At 45.0% G+C, this 14,097-nt stretch overlaps 1 protein-coding gene across 1 annotated transcript in view; it reads right to left on the reverse strand.

Moving 5' to 3' along the window:
- Nucleotides 1–12,313, reverse strand: part of LOC137340163 (interferon-induced protein with tetratricopeptide repeats 5-like) — a 39,606-nt gene extending 27,293 nt beyond the window's left edge. The window contains exons 1-3 of the mRNA XM_068002515.1: nucleotides 12,151–12,313; nucleotides 4,490–4,552; nucleotides 1,313–1,434 (exon numbers count right to left, since the gene is read on the reverse strand). The gene's annotated coding sequence lies outside the window, so the exon portion shown is untranslated. The remainder of the gene's footprint in view (nucleotides 1–1,312; nucleotides 1,435–4,489; nucleotides 4,553–12,150) is intronic.
- Between the last annotated feature and the right edge of the window lie 1,784 nt (nucleotides 12,314–14,097).

Raw genomic sequence — 14,097 nt, forward strand, 5'->3', positions numbered from 1 at the left:
GATGATACCTCCAGGAATATGACCAACCAGAGTTGGCAAACTAGGCACATGCCAACCAATATTGTTCAAATATTTCCTATTTGGTTCTTATGGAAATCCCATATAATTCACACTAAACAAAAGTACAGTGTGCAAGTAATTTTAATACAAATACTAGTTTGCATTACTTTGCAAAACCAATACATAAAACATTTGCAAATATTCCCATATTTTCCTAGTTAGAAGCTCATGCACATTGATGCAGGGTCAAGTAACTGAAGATTACCAACAAGCTCTGGGGATGGTGGCATGGAATGACAAACACCTCAGGTAGCACCAACTCCACCGTAGCAGCCTTCAAACAGGGGTTGGGTGCTGGGCTGCTCTGTCACTAGCCTGTAGGCTCTTTGCTTACACATTGGGGTTTGTTTTCCTTTTGTTCTTACCTGTTGCTTCTTAACCCTCTCCCCATTCAGCCTTAAGCAAAAGATAGCCGATGGATTAACATGCCTTTTGAGCCTTTCCAAAGGTGGCAAAGGATTTATCTCTCTCCCCTATTCTGCCAATTCCCTTCAATTGTCTGCATCCCTTTAAATTTCCCCTTACACACAAATTTCCAGCCCCACACTAAGACTATCTCCTCTCACCTGTCCAAGTTTTTATTTCAAGCTGTGAAAAGGGGCTGACCCCAGAAAATTGAGTGTTATTAGAACATTGCCCTTCTGGGGAGATTTGCACCATTTAGAACTGACACAGGAACATTAGGAACAGGAGTAGGGCATTCATCCCTTCAGACCTGTTCCGCCGTTCAATTAGATCCAGGCTGACCTGCAACACAACTCTATTTACTCGCCTTTGCTGCATATCCCTTGATAGCCGTACCTAACAAAAATCTATCTACCTCAGTCTTGAAAGCTCCAAATGTCCCAGCACCACAGCCTTTTGGTGGGGTTGTGGGGGGGGAGAGAGTTCCAGATTTCTACCACCCTTTGTGTGTAAAAGTGGATCCTGATTTCTCTTCTGAATGGCCTGGCTCTAATTTTAAAATTATCTCCCCTTGTTCCTGAATCCCTCACCCAGAGGAAATAGTTTTTCTGTATCTACCCTATCGAATCCTTTTAACATTTTAAACACCTCGATCAGATCACCCGTCAATCTTCTATATTCAAGCTAAGTTTATGCAGCCTGTCCTCATAATTTAACCCACTGACTTATACCATTACAGGAAGATTGGTCCCAGTAAAGTTCTCGTTCAGATTGATAAAGACTCATTATATTCCAATATACCTGCAAAGTTCAATCAATGTTAGTTTCTTGTGGATGGAGCTTTTACCTCATGGTGCTGATCAGTTGTTGCTGTTTTTAAGAAACTGCTTTTCCGTCAGTGCCAAGAAGGATACCAAGATCGTAATGGTAAATGTACCCCGATCAGCACTCCTTCCAAACACCAAGAACCTGGTAAGTAGCAACAAATTTTTGGAATTGTAAACAAAAACAATAAACAATAAACAAATGTTTTTAAAATTAATTTCTGTTAATTGTATCCTTGCTTCAATCGTGGTTTGCAAACTCCATGGGCAGGATTTTAACAGGGAAAATGGGTGAGTTGAGGGCAGGGGGTCATTGAAAATTGCAACAATATCAGACCTGCCCCCAACCCGCCTCCAACCCACCCATTTACAGTTTTCACCAGGTTAGCACCTCATTTTTAGGTATGCCTGGTGCTGCTCCTGGCATCCTCTTCTACACTCATCATTGAACCAGGGTTGATCCCCTGGCTTGTTGGTAATGGTAGAGTGAAGGATATGCCAGGCCATGAGGTTACAGATTGTGGTGGAATACAATTCCGCTGCTGCTGATGGCCCACATTGCCTCATGGATGCCCAGTTTTGAGCTGCTAGATCTGTTCTGAATCTATGACATTTAGCACGGTGATAGTGCCACACAACACAATGGAAGGTGTCCTCAGTGCGAAGACTCCAACAACACTCAAGAAGCTTGACACCATCCAGGACAAAGCAGCCCGCTTGATTGACACCCCATCCACTACCTTAAACATTCATTCCCTCCACCACTGGTGCACCTTGGCTGCAGTGTGTACCATCTACAAGATGCACTGCAGCAACTCACCAAGGCTTCTTCGACAGAACCTCCCAAACCCGCGACCTCTACCACCTAGAACCACAAGGGCAGCAGGCAGATGGAAACAACACCATCTGCACGTTCCCCTCCAAGGCATACACCATCCTGACTTGGAAATATATTGCCATTCCTTCATCGTCGCTGGGTCAAAATCCTGGAACTCCCTACCTAATAGCACTGTGGGAGAACCTTCACCACACGGACTGCAGCTGTTCAAGAAGGCAGCTCACCACAACCTCCTCAAGGGCAATTAATAATGGCCAATAAGTGCTGGCCTTGCCAGTGATGCCCACATCCCATAAATGAATAAAATGAAAACTTGCCCCATTTCATTCCCCAGAACTGGATCCAGCACTGCTTCCTTCCTTGTTGGACTGGATATATGCTGATCAAGAAAATTCTCTTGCACATATTTCAGGAATTCTTCCCCCTCTTTCCCCTTTACACTGTTACTATCTCAGTCTATAATAGGATAATTGAAGTCCCCCATTATCTCTACTCTATAGTTCTGGCATCTTTCTGCAATTTGCCTGCAAATTTGCTCCTCTATCTCCTTTCCACTATTTAGTGGCCTATAGTGTACACCCAGCAGAATAATAGCTCCTCTATTGTTCCTTAATTCTAACCAAATAAATTCTGTTTTTGAACCCATTTTGAAGAAGATAAGAGGTGATCCCCCCGGTGTCCTGACCAATATTTATCCCTCAACCAACGTCACTAAAAATAGATTATCTGGTCATTATCACGTTGCTGTTTTTGGGACCTTGCTGTACACAAATTGGCTGCTGCATTTGCTTCAGTACAACAGTGACTACACTTCAAAAGTATTTCATTGTCTGTAAAACACTTTATGATGTCCTGAGGTTGTGAAAGGTGCTATATAAATGCAAGTCATTTTTTCTTTCTTTACCCAATCAGGTTAATCTGAATTGTCAACTTTCTGCATGTTGTATAGTTTGAACAGTGTGCTGATTAAATATTGGTCTGTTGATTAAATGTGCAAATTAAGTTCTGGCAGCAAACCAGCATTTGGTGTCTCAGAGCTCCAGGTCTACAGTTAGTCAGTGCAGGTTAAAGTATTCAAGTGAGTCTGTTGACACTTCGAGTGCCTTTCAACTGAAGCAAGTCATAGTCAGGCAGAGCCCAGTTTACATTGATTAGCTACCGCCTGGCTGTAACTGTCCTGTTTAGGAGAGAGCTCTGTGCATGTCAGGTTACCACGGTCAGAGCTGTCTGACAAAAGTTACAGATTTAAATGTCAGAGAATGTGGAGAGTGGAATCTCGATTCCCCAAACATTGAGATTAAGGTTCGGTCGGTTTGGAAAATATTCAGGAGATTCAACAGACCCCCTGAGTGCTTCACAAACCAGATTTGACACCACACTTCCCTCTCCTCTTCACTGCCCTCCATTTCCCCCTCATCACTCCCCTACATTGCCCTCCATTCCATCCTTATCTCTTCATTGCCCTCCATTTCCCCCTGATCTCTCCCCTTCACCTCCCCTACATTGCCCTCCATTACCCCTGATCTCTCCCCTTCACCTCCCTTTCATTGCCCTCCATTTCACTCCCTTCCCTTTCCTGTCAGAGCTGCTGTTGGAGAGAAAGGGGGAAATGGTGAGAGAAAAAGTGAGAGGGAAGGGGGAGTGATAGGCTGGTAATATCTTGCTTTATTGCAAATGACTAGTGCAGGGCTTTTCTGCACAGCTACCTTGATCTTGCTGTGAGTCTCTCTCTCTCTCTCCTTCTCAGCTGCTGTCCTTCTCCAGGTTCTTGATTCATTTTGACTTGTTTCATTGATACTAACTAAAACAATGAAAGCCTTCAATCCCAGAGTGAACAAGAGACTTTAGAATACTGATTTCTATGGTTGAATTAGTGTAATATAAAGGATAGTATCTTTTAAACAAAGAAAGACTTCCATTTATATCACACCTTTCATGACCTCAGGACATCCCAAAGTGCTTTACAGCCAAAGAAATACTTTTGAAGTGTAGTCACTGTTGTAATATAGGAAATGCTGCAGCCAATTTGGGTACAGCAAGGTCCCCCTAACTGCAATGTGATAATGGCCAGGTAATCTGTTTTAGTGATGTTGGTTAAGAGATAAATATTGCCCAGGACACTCGAGCTCCTCTGTTCTTCTTTGACCTAGTGCTATAGGATCTTTTACATCCACCTGAGAGGGCAGATAGGTTTAACGTCTCACCCGAAAGACAGCACAGCACTCCCTCAGTACTGCACTGGAGTGTCAGCCTGGATTGTGTACTTAAGCCTCTGGAGTGAGACTTGAACCCATAACTCATCGATCCCAGAGGCAAGAGTGCTACCACTGAGCCATGGCTGACACATGAAAATCTCTCTTACCTTATGATGCTCTGAACGAATAGGCCAGTTTCTTGTTTAATTTCACTTACGTTGTCTGATCAGCTGGAAAAACAGAAATAAGTTTGTTCGGCTCTTCCAAGATATTTATACACCATCCACCCCCTTTGGAGTCAGGTGATTTTGGAAAATTGTGCTTAAGGCTGGACGATGAAACCAAAAGGTAATTTATAATCTGCAGACAATGTGTTGATCAATGTCACCAAACCAAAAGAGCCCCTCCCGGATTATTTGCTTATTCATGTGTTGTTTAGAACTTACTGTGTGTACATTGACTGTTCTGTTGACATTATCTTCTTCTGCATCACAACAATGGCTGGACTTTATAAAGTAATTAATTGCATGTTTTTTTAATTTCAAAATACACTTTAGTTCATAAAATTTAAAGATACCACAATTCCAATGCAATACAATTCAAAACAATACAACACGGATCGTACGCAATAAGAAAGTAAGATTATAAGATATATACTGTGTTTGAAATTGTAATATTGGATTCCACTATTACTGTTTAAACACAGTACATATCTTATAATACATGCTGTACAATACAAGGTGAGATAGCCTTACAGGGCCATCATAGGCTTTTCACCATAGAGCCCTTGCGTTGGTCGCACCTTGCTTCAGTGCGTCCCGCAGCACGTATTCCTGGGCCTTGGACTGTACCAATCAGCAACAATCGATTGTGGGCAGCTCCTTTAGGTGGAAGACCAGCAGGTATCGGGTGGACCAAAGGGCCTCCTTCACCGAGTTGATGATCTTCCAGCAGCAGTTGATATCTGTCTCGGTGTGCGTCCTGGGGAACAGCCCATTGAGCACAGTGTCCTGTGTTACCAAACTGGTGGGGATGAACTGGGATAGAAACCAACGCATCCTTCTGCACACCTTCTGCGTGAAGGGGCAGTCCATCGGGAGGTGGACGACAGTCTCACCCCCGCCACAGCCTCGGGGGCAGCTCACAGTGGCACTGAGATACCGTGTGTGTTGGAAGGACTGCACTGGGAGGGCCCTTCTCACCACCAACCAGGCTACATCCTGGTGCCTGTTGGTCAGTTCTGACGACAAGACGTTCTGTCAAATTGTGTCGGCTGTCTGATCGGGGAACTGCCCGATCGGATCCACCCTCTCCTTTCCCTGCAGAGCTCACAGAACGTTTCATGTCGACCACTGTCTGACGGCCTTGCAGTCGAAGGGATTCCTCCTCAGAAATTAATTACATGTGAAGTGTTTTGGGATGACAATGATCGGGGAGCGATGAGATCATTTCCATGAACTGTTCCCCATACTTTCAGTAATGAGTGGGGTAGAAATTGGACCCCACTGCGCTCTTTTTTTGGGTATATAATGGGGGAAAAAAGCATCAATTTCCCAGCGCTGTCTCCCATGCCCCAAGGGTGCCTTATTGGGCCAAACAATATTCAGGCGTCCAGGCGTTAGGCCCCTCGCATATGTTAATGAGGGGCATAGCAGCTGTTTTAAGACCGTTCCTGGAAGATCATCAGCGCTGAACGGAGCAGGCGTCAGCATGTTGATTCCTTCTGCGGCCTATCCAGCTGTCCTTAAAGAGACCGCTGGAGGAAGTCACCAAAAAATAACGTTTTTTTTTAACTTAACTTAATGTGGAGCCAGGAGAAGCAGGATTGTTTCCCCCAGTTTCACAGCACTATTGTGGGCCGCTGCTGGCCCGTGTTCACCCCCTCTCCCAAACTCCTCCCCTCCCCCTTCCCAGGACCACCCTGAGGGTCACTGCCTGGCGAGGCAGCAGACCTGAATTGGTGCTCGAGTCTGACAAATTTCCTTTTGACACCCGAATGATGTCTGCAGCTGGTCAGAAATATGTTGCTGAGGCCCGAGGTCCAATGTCAGTCGAGCCCGAGCCTCGAGTCTCAGGCGTCTGGCACGGGCCTGAGTGCACCGACTATTCTGCATCTGAAAACGGGCCGAAACCAATTTCCAGGCCAGTGTGTGCTGACTGCATTGATGTACTGCTGAGCTGTTCAGAATGTTATTTTCTAACTAGAGTTAAACTAACACCAAATTCACAACATTAATCTGAACTTTAACTTGTGCGGTTAATACCAGACAGTCAAAGTGCAGAAAACAGCATCCAAGACCGAAGATAGAGAAATGACTGTTATATTTCATGGAGATAGAGCTGTAGAAATTGGTGAAATCTATGAACAGAAAAGGGGATAATCTTTAATCCCCAACAAAATACGAGCAACTTCAATGGATCAAACTATCTGGGTTGACCCAAAATATAAATAAGTGACCAATGTTTCTGATGAGAGTAAAACCAGCTCATTGGGCTTAAAAAATAATAAAAATCTCAAAATAAAGGATAAACCAAGACAATCTGAAGCAAACTTGGCTCTCACCTCTCAGTCAGAAGGTTGTGGATTCAAGTCCCACTCCAGAGACCTGAGCACATAATCTAGACTGACAGTTCAGTGCAGCACTGAGGGACTGCTGCACTGTCAGAGGTGCCATCGTTCAGATGAGACTTTAAACCAGGGCCTCTTCTGCTCTCTTAGGTGGACATAAAAGATCCCAGGACACTATTTGAAGAGTAGGGAAGTTTCCCATCCGGCACCCGGCCGGATTGTCAGGCCTGTGGAGTTTGAACAGACAGAGAGAGGGAGAGGGAGGCAAGACTTTGAAGATGCATATTATTAACTATTAAAAATAGCGACTGTGTCAAATGAAAAATGCAGTATTAAAAGAATTAAGAAGCAGTGGAGGAGGAGGAGCCCATGGAGATGAGTAGAATCAGTACTTCAAACAACAAGGGATCCTGACTTACCGGCCTCGATTTTATTCTGTGTGAGAGGCCAGGGCAAGCAATAAGCTCACATGTTGAGGCCCAGAGAGATTTTAACTCCCGGGTCTCATTTCCATACCCAGGCCCCAACTCCCTCCCAAACCTGGGGCTTGTCGGGATACTTGACTGTGTTTTGGTATAAACTATATTCCTACATCATCCAAAGCTCTGCTGCCCGTATTCTAACTCGCATCAAGTCCCTTTCTCCCATCACCCCTGTGCTCGCTGACCTACATTGGCTCCCGGTCCAGCAACACCTCGATTTTAAAATTCTCATCCTTGTTTTCAAATCCCTTCGTGGCCTTGTCCCTCCCTATCTCTGTAACCTCCTTCAGCCCTACAACCCTCTGAGATCTCTGCGCTCCTCCAATTCTGGCCTCTTGTTCATCCCCAATTTTAATTGCTCCACCATTGGCAGCCGTGCCTTCAACTGTCTTGGCCCTAAGCTCTGGAATTCCCTCCCTAAACCTCTCTACCTCTCTCCTCCTTTAAGATGCTCCTTGAAACTTACCTCAACTGTCAAAACTGTCCTTATGTAGCTTGGTGTCAAATTTTGTTTGATAACGCTCCTGTGAAGCACCTTGGGACGTTTTACTGCGTTAAAGGCGCTATATAAATGCAAGTTGTTGTTGTTTATCTCTTTCTCCTTTTGTGAACAGGGGTGTAACATTTCCAATCCTCCAGTCCTCTGGCACCATTCTCATATCTAAGGAGGATTGGAAGATTACGGTCAGAGTCTCCGCTATCTCCACCCTTACTTCCCTCAACAACCTAGGATGCATTCCATCTGGACCAGGTGACTTTTCTACTTTGAGCGCTGTCAACCTTTTGTCAACCGCTGTCAATCTTATTAGCCCAACCTACCAACTTGGGCAGATAAGTGGCAAGTAACATTCGCGCCAGACAAGTGCCAGGCAATGACCATCTCCAACAAGAGAGAGTCTAACCACCTCCCTTTGACATTCAACGGCATTACCATCGCCGAATCCCCCACCATCAACATCCTGGGGGTCACCATTGACCAGAAACTTAACTGGACCAACCACATAAATACTGTGGCTACAAGAGCAGGTCAGAGGCTGGGTATTCTGCGGCAAGTGATTCACCTCCCGATTCCCCAAAGCCTTTCCACCATCTACAAGGCACAAGTCAGGAGTGTGATGGAATACTCTCCACTTGCTTGGATGAGTGCAGCTCCAACAACACTCAAGAAGCTCGACACCATCCAGGACAAAGCAGCTCTCTTGATTGGCACCCCATCCATCACCCTAAACATTCACTCCCTTCACCACCGGCGCACAGTGGCTGCAGTGTGTACCATCCACAGGATGCACTGCAGCAACTCGCCAAGGCTTCTTCGACAGCACCTCCCAAACCTGCGACCTCTACCACCTAGAAGGACAAGGGCAGCAGGCACATGGGAACAACACCACCTGCACGTTCCCTTCCAAGTCACACACCATCCCGACTTGGAAATATATCGCCGTTCCTTCAGCGTCGCTGGGTCAAAATCCTGGAACTCCCTACTTAACTGTGGAAGAACCATCACCACCCGGACTGCAGCGGTTCAAGAAGGCGGCTCACCACCACCTTCTCAAGGGCAATTAGGGATGGGAATAAGTGCTGGCCTTGCCAGCGATGCCCACATCCCAAGAATGAATTAAAAAAACCTTTTAAGTACCTCCTCTTTATCTATTTTTATCCTATAAAATTTCTCCACTACCTCCTCCTTTACGTGAGGCCACTTAATAAGTCAAAGAAAGAAAGACTTGCATTTATGTCATGCCTTTCACGACCTCAGGACATCACAGAGCGATTCACAGCCAATGAAGTACTTTTGAAGTGTAGTCACTGTTGTAATGTAGTCACCCTGAAGCCTTTACTCAGGGATGTTTCTCACTTGCACATTGTATTTTAAATTGTCACCTTTTTTGGGGAAGCTGTTAATCTTTTTGAGTTGTATTGACATTTATGATCATGTGCTTTAGAAAACTAAATTGATTCTTTTGACTCTAATTTGTACAAGATGGCACTGTTTATCAATGTTGAACTTCAAGATGTCAAGAACAATAGATCACAATTCATTTAACAGATCTCAAACTAAGCCAAGGAAAAACAATGATATAATTTAAAATTATTATTATAATACAAGGTCAATTTATTAATCAAATTCTGAATTTAATAAATTAACAACAAGAGCAGTCAATGCTGCATTAATTGCGCCCTTTAAATGAGTTAAATAACTGATTGGGAATGGATTTATGATTAAAAGGATGAGTATAGACAAAGATAATCAAGCTCTCCGAGGTACATATTCCTCCATTTGGTGATTTTGGTGAAAAAAATAAATGTGAGCATGGGGAAAGAGCAGGGGAATGGGACTAATTGGATAGCTCTTTTAAAGGGCAGGCACAGGCATGATGGGCTGAATGGCCTCCTCCTGTGCTGTACCTACTATGATATTATGGAAACAATGTTTCCCGCTTTATACGTGTGTCAATTTCTTCAATAAAATGGAGGAGAATATATCTCTCTGTGATTCCTGAATGAGGAAATATTATCTGTGCAAAGCATGGGCATAAAATTAAAACAAATGAACTAGAAGTACAAATTCAGCTCAAAGGGTCTGATGTAGTTGCCATTACAGAGACCCAGCTACAAGCTGGGCATGACTGGGATCTAAATATTCCAGACTACAAGATCTTTAGAAAGGACAGGGAAATTGGGACAGGAGGAGGAGTAGACATATTAATAAAAGATTTTATTACAGCAGTAGAAAGAGAGGATTTCAGGGTGAACAGACAATAGAAATTATGTGGGTAGAATTAAGGAACAGTAATTGATGCAAGACTCTGGTAGGAGTTGTCGACAGACCACCTGATACTAGTGATGTCATGGGCAGATGTATAAATATGGAGATTAGGGAAGCATTTAGCAGAAAATGTGCTTATAATGGGAGATATTAATTTTCACATAGATTGGGAGAAGCAGAACAGCTCAAAGGCAAGGAATTTCTAGAATGTATTAGGGACAGTTTTCTGGAACAATAGGGTTAATGTTAACTCTTGACAATAGTGTAAAATGGGTGATATCAGATCGAATTGAATTATTGGATTGATGTCATTGGAAAGGAAAATCGGGAGAGATGTATCACAAGCGGCCAATCCGATATCACCTGTTTTATACCATCGCCAGAAGTTAAAATTACCCCCAATATGTTTTAGAACCAATGAGGCAACAGGCCATAGTAGTTTTAGTGATGAGCATTGAACCAGAATTAGTTAACAATCTGACGGTAAGGAAATAGCTTGCAAATAGTGACCATAATATGACTGAATTTGATGTTAGGTTTGAGAAGAAGGAAGCGTCACAAACCAGGATTTTAAATTTAAGCCAGGCAAACTTGCTCAACTGGATGAGAAACAAATTGAGCACAGTTAGTTGCGTAAACCTGAAGACAAAGGGGTAGATCTTGACATTGTGCAATAGTGTAAAAAGGGTGATAGCGAATTGGCAGTGTTTTCCATCTCTCCCGATTTTACTTCCTTTGACTTCAACAGGGTAACGCTGGAAAGGTGCCCTCCTGCTATGGTGCTGCCTCACCCACCCTGGCATCCAAGATGGTTTCCTATTCATCCTCCGCCTCTTCCTCTAAATACCACGGTGAGGGGGTTTCCTCTGTCTTCTGCCATAACTCAGCCATAACGCTGGGTCTCTGCTGTTTACCCAGGATTTCCCCAGTTTACTGCAGTGGGAGATGGGGGAAACCCCCATTGAACTTCAGGACCCACATGTATAGGGGATACAAAGAAGGGACCCCCCATATGCTACAGAGGATGGTGCCTTCCTTAAACTCCCAGATGCCACAAAACAATCTGACTACCCAAGGTAAAGCTCTAGGAAACGCTCAGTGCTCCACAAAGGGTTTTGTGATGAGCAATGTCCTCAGTGCGTCTTGTGTTTGAAATGCTGGTTTGAGCTGCCCTACTACCAGCAGAAAGGAAGGTAAACAGGTCGCAGATCAGTATGATGTCACTTGGGCACAATGAACATCAAATTTAAATAGAAATCACCTCTTTGTGGCACAATGTTTCTGTCCTGTCATCTGAAGGCTGGCAGGAAGAGTTTGGGCAGTGCAACTGGGGTGGAGACCAGGCACTATGGGGTCTATTTTGACTTTTGGGCGACCGACCGTGGGAGTACGCTGGTCGACCGCCCATTCCGGCGGTGAAGTGGCCCCGCCCCCCCCGCCCCGTGATTTTGAGGCTCTGGTCTCATTTACATTCACTGGGTGAGCTGCATGTTACGAAACAGATGTCCCAACGCAGCTCGCCAGATTCGGCAAAAGGAAACCTTGGGAAACCTGTGTAGCAGCAAGGAATTTTAAATCCGGCTCCCCCCAATTGCACTGTAAAAAAAGGCAGAGGGCGTGTGCACAGTGTGTAGGGGACACGTTCCCCGTATTTAATCCTTTTACAGCCCCCCCCACCCCCGACCCCCTTCTGCCCATCATGGGGGGTTAATATCAAGACCATGGTCTCTGGATTATTAATCTAGGCCTCTAATTTTGGAATTCACTATTCAGAGTCTACTTATTGGGTCAAATCAAACTCCTGAATCTCCTCAGACTTTCAATTGCCGCGTCACCGTCAATTCACCAAAAGTGCAGCAGGAACCGCATTAATGCACATGGAGTCACCACACAGCAAGCATTCCCCATTTATTATTATCCTTCCTACATTGACTCACTTTCTCAATCCTCATGGCAAGGGCAAACTTTGGTCAACAAGGTTATGCGGCACCAAATATCTTATGCCCTTACCCTTTGTATGGGGGATTCATTGTAATTCTTCTTCCTTTTCTTATAAATTCTTCACGAGACGATGAGGGCACAGCAAGTGGCACCACCGGCCCTGGCACATCACAGCAACTTGCATTAAAAGAACTCCACCTCTCCAACACACCAGCACTGATCCTAGCACCGTGGAGAATGCAGGTAGTGAGTTTGAGGAAGGTACATCAGGTGATTCACCAGTCACGAGTGAGGAGGAGCAAGTGGGGGTGATCGGAGTGGAACAGTCAAAGAGCAAACCAGGCGAAGAGCCCAAGGGGATCCTCTGCTGGATGGGCAAGGGATTGGCACTCTACTGGGCCTGCCTTCAGATGGAGGCTAATGCAGGAAAAAGAGACCTTCATGATAACCCTTGAGTCTGTCATTAGCAGCCTGTAGCAGCTGGCAGAGAATGCGCAGGAGTGCACCTCCGACATCACTGCAGTCACGTGTAAGAGATTTAATCAAACCCAGAGTACCATGGAACAAGTGGAAGCTTCACTGCCCTCTGCAGGAGAGCGTCAAATTACAGTGAGAACAAGCAGAAAACAATTTTCTTTCACAAACTGCGTGAGTGGCATGATTGAGACTTTGGGTTCCCACTCGTACAAATCAATTGCTACTGGAATTGGCGAACTGTGGGGTTGTCTGGAAAGAGCTTTGATGGCAAGCTTCACCTATGTTGGATTTACCTTATAGACTGCTTTCATGGCGATCAGTGGTAGTGCAGCTGGGAGAAGGAACAGTTGATGTAACTTCTTCTCAGGTTGTCCCCATGTCCACTGACTCCACCCAACCCCACAGACAATTGATGAAATGCCAGAGAGCAGGCAGGCCGCTGTTATCTGGCATGACTGCAGTTGTTCAGAACCTTATTGTGACCCTGTACCCAAAGGATCAATGCCACTGTCTGCAGCAGATGCCATAGCCCAATTGTTGCCTCCGTAGTGAAGTGCAAGTTCTGAAGAAAGGTTTGCTCTGACATACCCAGGGAGAAGTGGTGTAGTCTATAAATACAGGTCCTTGGGTATTAACAGGGGCCATTAGACCAATTGAGGTGTAGTTGAACCTGAAAACTTTGGCCCCTCATGAAAGCATCTTCCTCCTTGAATTAATGTAGCACTATGGAAATGCCCAAGGGATTCCCATCCTTCCAACATTGTTTGCTACAATTTATAATGCAGCATCAATGAAAAGACTGAAGGAGAGTTTTGCCTTACAAAGTGAAACCGTTGCAAAAATGCAATGTAGAGGCAAAATGCTATATGGAAAAGTAAAATGCTCACTGTCAAAAAAATACAACAGTTCTCCACCAACTCCAACAACAGCAACCTTGCTTTACGAATTGTGCTAAAGCAAGTCAGGTCTGTGGAGTTTGAACAGACAGAGAGAGGGAGAGGGAGGCAAGACTTTGAAAATGCATATTATTAACTATTAAAAATAGCGACCTTGTCAAATGAAAAATGCAGTATTAAAAGAATTAAGAAGCAGTGGAGGAGGAGGAGCCCATGGAGATGAGTAGAATCAGTGCTTCAAACAACAAGGCATCCTGACTTACAGGCCTCGATTTTATTGCGGGGCGGGATCCTTCTGTGTGGGGGGCCAGGGAGAGCAATAAGCTCACATGTTGAGGCCCAGAGAGATTTTAACTCCCGGGTCTCATTTCCATACCCAGGCCCCAACTCCCGCCCAAGCCCGGCTTGAATCTCTACCTGGCCGGCGGATGGGAGCGAAAATTTGAATGGCAGGAGGCTGCTGCTGGGGATCAGTGGGAACAGTCCTCGACAGTCAAGTAAGTCCCGGGGCAAGGGAGGCCCATGATTTCCTTGTGGGGCCCAGAGGAGCATACCAGAATTTACCTTACAAAGGTTCTCTGATCCACGATCCAGCTTCTGTCAAGTTTGTCCTAGTGGGGAAGCAGTGACTGCTACCGCGCTC

The sequence above is a fragment of the Heptranchias perlo genome, chromosome 21 (assembly GCF_035084215.1).
Source record: "Heptranchias perlo isolate sHepPer1 chromosome 21, sHepPer1.hap1, whole genome shotgun sequence".
NCBI lineage: Eukaryota > Metazoa > Chordata > Chondrichthyes > Hexanchiformes > Hexanchidae > Heptranchias > Heptranchias perlo.